Genomic DNA, 5,069 nt, shown 5'->3' with positions numbered 1-5,069 from the left:
TCCTTCTTTCTTCTTCTTCTTCTTCTTCTTCTTCTTCTTCTTCTTCTTCTTCTTCTTCTTCTTCTTCTTCTTCTTCTTCTTCTTCTTCTTCAGTGACTTTCATTTATTTTGATACATCTTTTCCCCATGGTGATTTACTGGATCTTCAGGCCAATATAAGTAATTTAAAAATGTCTGAGTATTTGGGTACACACCTGTACAATTCCTCAGCAGTATCTTTCAGCAAGAAAAACACTGAAGGGTAAGACTAGACACAGTTACCAGGTACAGTGAAAATCTGCTGCAAATATTTCTGAGGTGAGAAGGCACCACAGGCTTTGCAGATGCCTCTGTCCATCCTCTTAGTCATTTGTGCCAACCATGGTCAACTCCACCGTGTTCTTCGATATTGCTGCCGACGGCGAGCCCTTGGGCTGCAGCTCTTTCAAGCTGTTTGCAGACAAAGTTCCAAAGACAGCAGAAAACTCTCATGCTCTGAGCACTGGAGAGAAAGGATTTGGTTATAAGGGTTCCTGCTTTCACAGAATTATTCCAGGATTTATGTGCCAAGGTGGTGACTTCACACGCCACAGTGGCACTGGCAGCAAGTCCATCTCCAGGGAGAAACTCTATGATGAGAACTTCATCCTGAAGCATACAGGCCTGGGTATCTTATCCATGATAAAATGCTGAACCGAACACAAACAGGTCCCAGTTTCCCATCTGCACTGCCAAGATGGAGTGGCTGGATGGCAAGCACGTGGTCTTCGGGAAGGTGAAAGAGGGCATGAGCATGGTGGAGGCTGTGGAACGCTTCGGGTCTAGGAACAGGAAGACCAGCAAGAAGACTACCATCACCACCTGTGCGCAGCTGTAAGGCGTGTCACTTGTGTGTACTGCCACCACCAGACCAGACTGTTGCTCTAGCTCAGGAGAGCGCCCTGTGCCCTACCTGCTCAAAACGCCCCATCATTTCTGCTCTTATCTCAGTTCTTTGGGGTCCGTGTTTTCCTTGCTTCCCTCCAAATGTAACTGGATTGCAGAGTTAAGTTTAGGCTTATGAATAAAGCTAACTAACTTTTTTTTTTTTTTTTTAAGGCACCATATACCTGTTCAACTAAGAAAACCACCCTTACAACACAGGATGATTTTATTTTTAAGTAGGACCTAGGACAATTAAGCTGCCAATTGAGTGCTGAATAGCAGAGCAATGTCCACAGTTTATGCCATGAATTCACAGGGAACAGGTTCCAACAACTCAGATTCCTTTCCATCGGTCCTCACAAAGTGTGCTTCTCTGGGAGGGGCAGGCTGGTGCTTCAGTTGAACCCAGGTACCTTTCTCTCTGGCTTCCTTCTTTTTCTGATCATTTTCCTTTACACATTTCAGGAAGCTATCAGGACTTTTTGAGTGGTTAATATGCTCAGTACACACATTAATCCTCTTGGCAAGTATCTTGCCCTTAACTTGCTTGTTTACAACAATGCCAACAGCATACTGGGTAGCGTTGTAGACTCTTCCCGTTTTGCCATGGTAACATTTGTGAGGTCTTCCTTTTTGCACAGTACCAATTCCTTTGATGTCTACAATATCACCCTTTTTGTAAATCTGCATGTATGTGGCCAAAGGAACAACCCCACGTTTTCTAAAAGGCCTTGAGAACATATACCAGGTTCTCCTCCCCTTGCCCTTTGTGTTAGTCATTTTGGCAAATTACTGGAAGATGGTGGTTCCAGCTGAAAGCTCCCCTTCTTTCCTGTAACCACATAAGCAGTAGGAAGATCAGGGCCCCTAGGACTGTTTGTACCACCAGCCTTGATTCCTGTAAAGGTGCTGGCTGGCTGATACCCATCTTTGCTTTTAAACCAACAGTGCAAATGTTCAGGTTGGTATAGAAAGTTTTGACCTGCCGTACCTCCCCCAACTCACCCAAAAAGAAGCTCAGGGATGCCCAGGGGTTGTGGAAAGGAAGGTGGCCGATGATGAGGTGAGCCCTCCCGAGTAACCCCAACACACTACCTACCAGGTTTCACACCCCAGAGCAACATCCTGCTGAAGGTGTGCTGCAGATTCCTTGGCCTGTTTCTTCTTTTAGAAAGTGGGTTTCCATTGCTACCCTGCCCACATGTACTTGGCTGAGTTTACCTTGTCCTTGTTCTGCTTCTGCTCCGGAGCCAGGACTTGGAGTCCTGTGTCAGCTGCTCCCAGCAGCCCCGCAGAGGAAGCCTCTGGCCGCTGCTCATGCCTTGGGCTTGTTCCTGCTGAGCAGATTGTCTGAGATGACAGCCAGCAACTGCAGCCCTTCTCTGCTGCTTGTTCTGTGCTGAGGACCCGGCCATCAGCCTGCGCACTCTGGACCAGGCTGAGGGGCGGCAGCCACTTCCCAGGCAGGGGCCTGCCTTGCCAAAGTGCCTTTTTTCTATAAAGTAATTCACCCTAGGAAGGAACATATGTATCTATTTTATTTCCTGCATTTTAATTTCCCCACGTTTGAAAGTGATAACATTTAAAGGAAAAACAGAACTGGTAACTATTTTCCTATTCTTTTAAAAAAAAAAAGTTTAAAAATTCTTTTACTCATTTACTTATTTGGTATAAGGTCTTGCTCCACAGCTCAGACTCATTGTGATCCTCCTGTCTCAGCCTCCCAAGTGCTGGGATTACAGGCGTGCACGACCACGCCTGGTTTTACTGGCCAGCTCAGCATGCGGACCGGGAATCAAACCTGGGTCCTTTCACTTGCCAGACAGGCACTTAGACCACTGAGCTATCTCCCTAGCCCATGTTTTCCAACTCTTTTAAAGAGTAATCATATGTAGTCCTTTATACAGATCAGACCTCCTTTATACAGATCAGACCATTGTTGGAATGGAGCTCTGTGTGTATTGAATGAATTGATAAATACTTGAAAAGAGCCCCCTGTTAGAGTGTGAGGGGCAGCAGGGACACAGTTATCACCACTGGCCCTTGGTTTCGGAGATGACCAAATGAAGATTCCAAGACACAAAAGGACCTAGGAATCCAGGAGTGACCGAAATCCTCATCTCCATTCCATTTTTTCCTGCATTTTCCATTAGCTACATGGTTGTTCTTTGGCCCCATCAGAAGGAAACGCACCATCGCAGGCCCCTTGCGCCTGCACATGGCAAAGCTGAGGCTGGTGTGGTGCAGGGCTTCAGGGAGGGTGTGTGAGCGAAATGGTTGCTGGTTCAAGTCCGGCCTCTGCCACTTCCTGTCTGAAAGGCTTTGAAAAAGTGAGCTCCTCTGAGCCTGGATTCCCCACCTTCTATAAAGTACAGAGTACTCGGCTTACAAAATGTCCTGAGAAATATTTATGCGACAATAACCACAGTGCACCCGAACCAAGGCCTGGTCTCACTGTTGGTAATACTGATACCTGATCTCTGCTGCAAGCACTTCTTCTACTGTGCTACGTCCCCGGACCCTGGAACAGAGCTCAGGAGCCCCCAGGGCAGTCCAGATCTGGCCTTTGCCTCATTTTTGTGAGGGCTGTGAGCCAAGAAGGGTTTTTATATTTTTAAAGGTTTGAGAGGAAGAGGAAGAGGAACAAGGGCAGTACTTACTGTCTAGGCCCTGGCAAGGGCAAGGACCCGGGTTCGATCCCTGGTACCGCATGCTGTGCCAGCCCTGGAATCCTGGGCACACCGTGCCAGCCACCAAAACCAGGCATAGTGGTGCTCACCTGTAATCCCAGCACTGAGGAGGCCGAGACAGGAGGATCACTGCGAGTTGGAGCTGTGTAGTGAGACCCTGTACCAAATAAGTTTTTTAAAAATTAAAATAACTAAAAGGATTTCTGACCCCACCTCTGGAGCCCAAGATAAGGTGCTTGTTTGCAGATTGCAAGCACCCTACCACCACCACCACCGCCGCCGCCACCACCACCACGGGTGTCCCTTAAACTCTCCTAAGGGGAAGGTTTCTGTTGAGGGATGCAGAGAGAGTCAGAGGTGGCAGGCTCTGCGAGCTGTCCCGAGGTCCCATCGGCCAGCACTTCTCCTGCAGGCCTCTCCCGCCTAACTAGTCCAAGCACCTTCTGTCCCCAAACAAGTCTCCGCTCCGGAGGACAAGTACCTCTCCCAGGACTCTTACTGATGCAGCCTGGAGCGGATTGCCCCACCCCTGGCAGTGGTGGCTCAGCAGATGTCTGAGGAGCCCCTGGGCGGATGCTGCGGCCGGTGCCAGCCCACCTGTGTCCCAAGTCTCCTGGACAGTTTAAGCCTTTGTGGCCAGCAGACAGCAGTCTTGCCCAGTGCCAGGTCCAGGGCTTGCGCAGGCAGCAGAGCACCGACAGTTGTCTTCATCTCGCTAATGAGCACATGGGCCTGAATTACTGAGCAGCTGAAGCCCTGTGCTGGCTCTTCTGTGGGGTCCCTTTGCGCTGAGAGAGGCCCTACATACCCTGCCCCCTCTTCCTCCTTCCTCCACTCCAGAAATACCTGACAAGTGGCCCAAGGCAGAGGCCAGAGCCATGGAGATGCACTGTGGTGTCACGATGCGCGGCCAAGGGGAGTCAAGCGCACCGTGCACGCGGGTCACTGGTGCCCTCGCGGTCGGTGCTCTCTGTCCTCCAGGGCGGGCGGGGCCAGGCGCGCCCTACAGAAGCGCGACCCAGCAGGGCTGCTCAGGCCAGCTCCCTGCTCACTTGCAGAACAAAGACATGTCTGCTCTCTCTCTTCCTTTCTCCAGAAATCTTTTCCAACAATGAAAAAGACTTTGCAATTTTTCCCCAATTATGTAAATAAGTACCCTATTTTAAAATTTTAACTAACACGAAAAGTGCAAGAAAATAAGTTAACCTCTTGAGGTCCCACTCCACTGAATTGTCACCACCAATAATTTAGTGTGACCATCATCCTTGTATCCATCATCTGGCCAGAGAGATACCTCAGTGGCATAAGTGCCTGCCTTGTATCCTTCATCATATACATTTGCATGCACACACGCGTGTACACACACACGCTCATGCACACTCACACATGCTCACACATGCTCACACATATGCGCACAAGTACACACTCATACACACACACGCTCTCATACACACACTCTCACACACTCTCACACAT

At 49.2% G+C, this 5,069-nt stretch overlaps 1 long non-coding RNA gene and 1 pseudogene across 1 annotated transcript; one reads left to right on the top strand and one right to left on the bottom strand.

The window, feature by feature from the left end:
- Positions 1-360: 360 nt before the first annotated feature.
- LOC105741868 lies at positions 361-856 on the top strand (annotated as a pseudogene).
- A 2,859-nt stretch (positions 857-3,715) lies between these two features.
- Positions 3,716-4,526, bottom strand: LOC111816080. The gene is made up of 3 exons (XR_002820592.1): positions 4,440-4,526; positions 4,191-4,308; positions 3,716-3,750 (listed from the first exon to the last, which is right to left on the bottom strand). It is a non-coding gene; the product is annotated as an uncharacterized LOC111816080 (long non-coding RNA).
- Positions 4,527-5,069: the final 543 nt, after the last annotated feature.

This window comes from Octodon degus, unplaced genomic scaffold, assembly GCF_000260255.1.
Source record: "Octodon degus isolate 3935 unplaced genomic scaffold, OctDeg1.0 scaffold00026, whole genome shotgun sequence".
In the NCBI taxonomy this organism is placed as follows: Eukaryota; Metazoa; Chordata; class Mammalia; order Rodentia; family Octodontidae; genus Octodon; species Octodon degus.
Note: the sequence above shows the minus strand (reverse complement) of the source record. Positions and strands in the feature narration are given on the sequence as shown.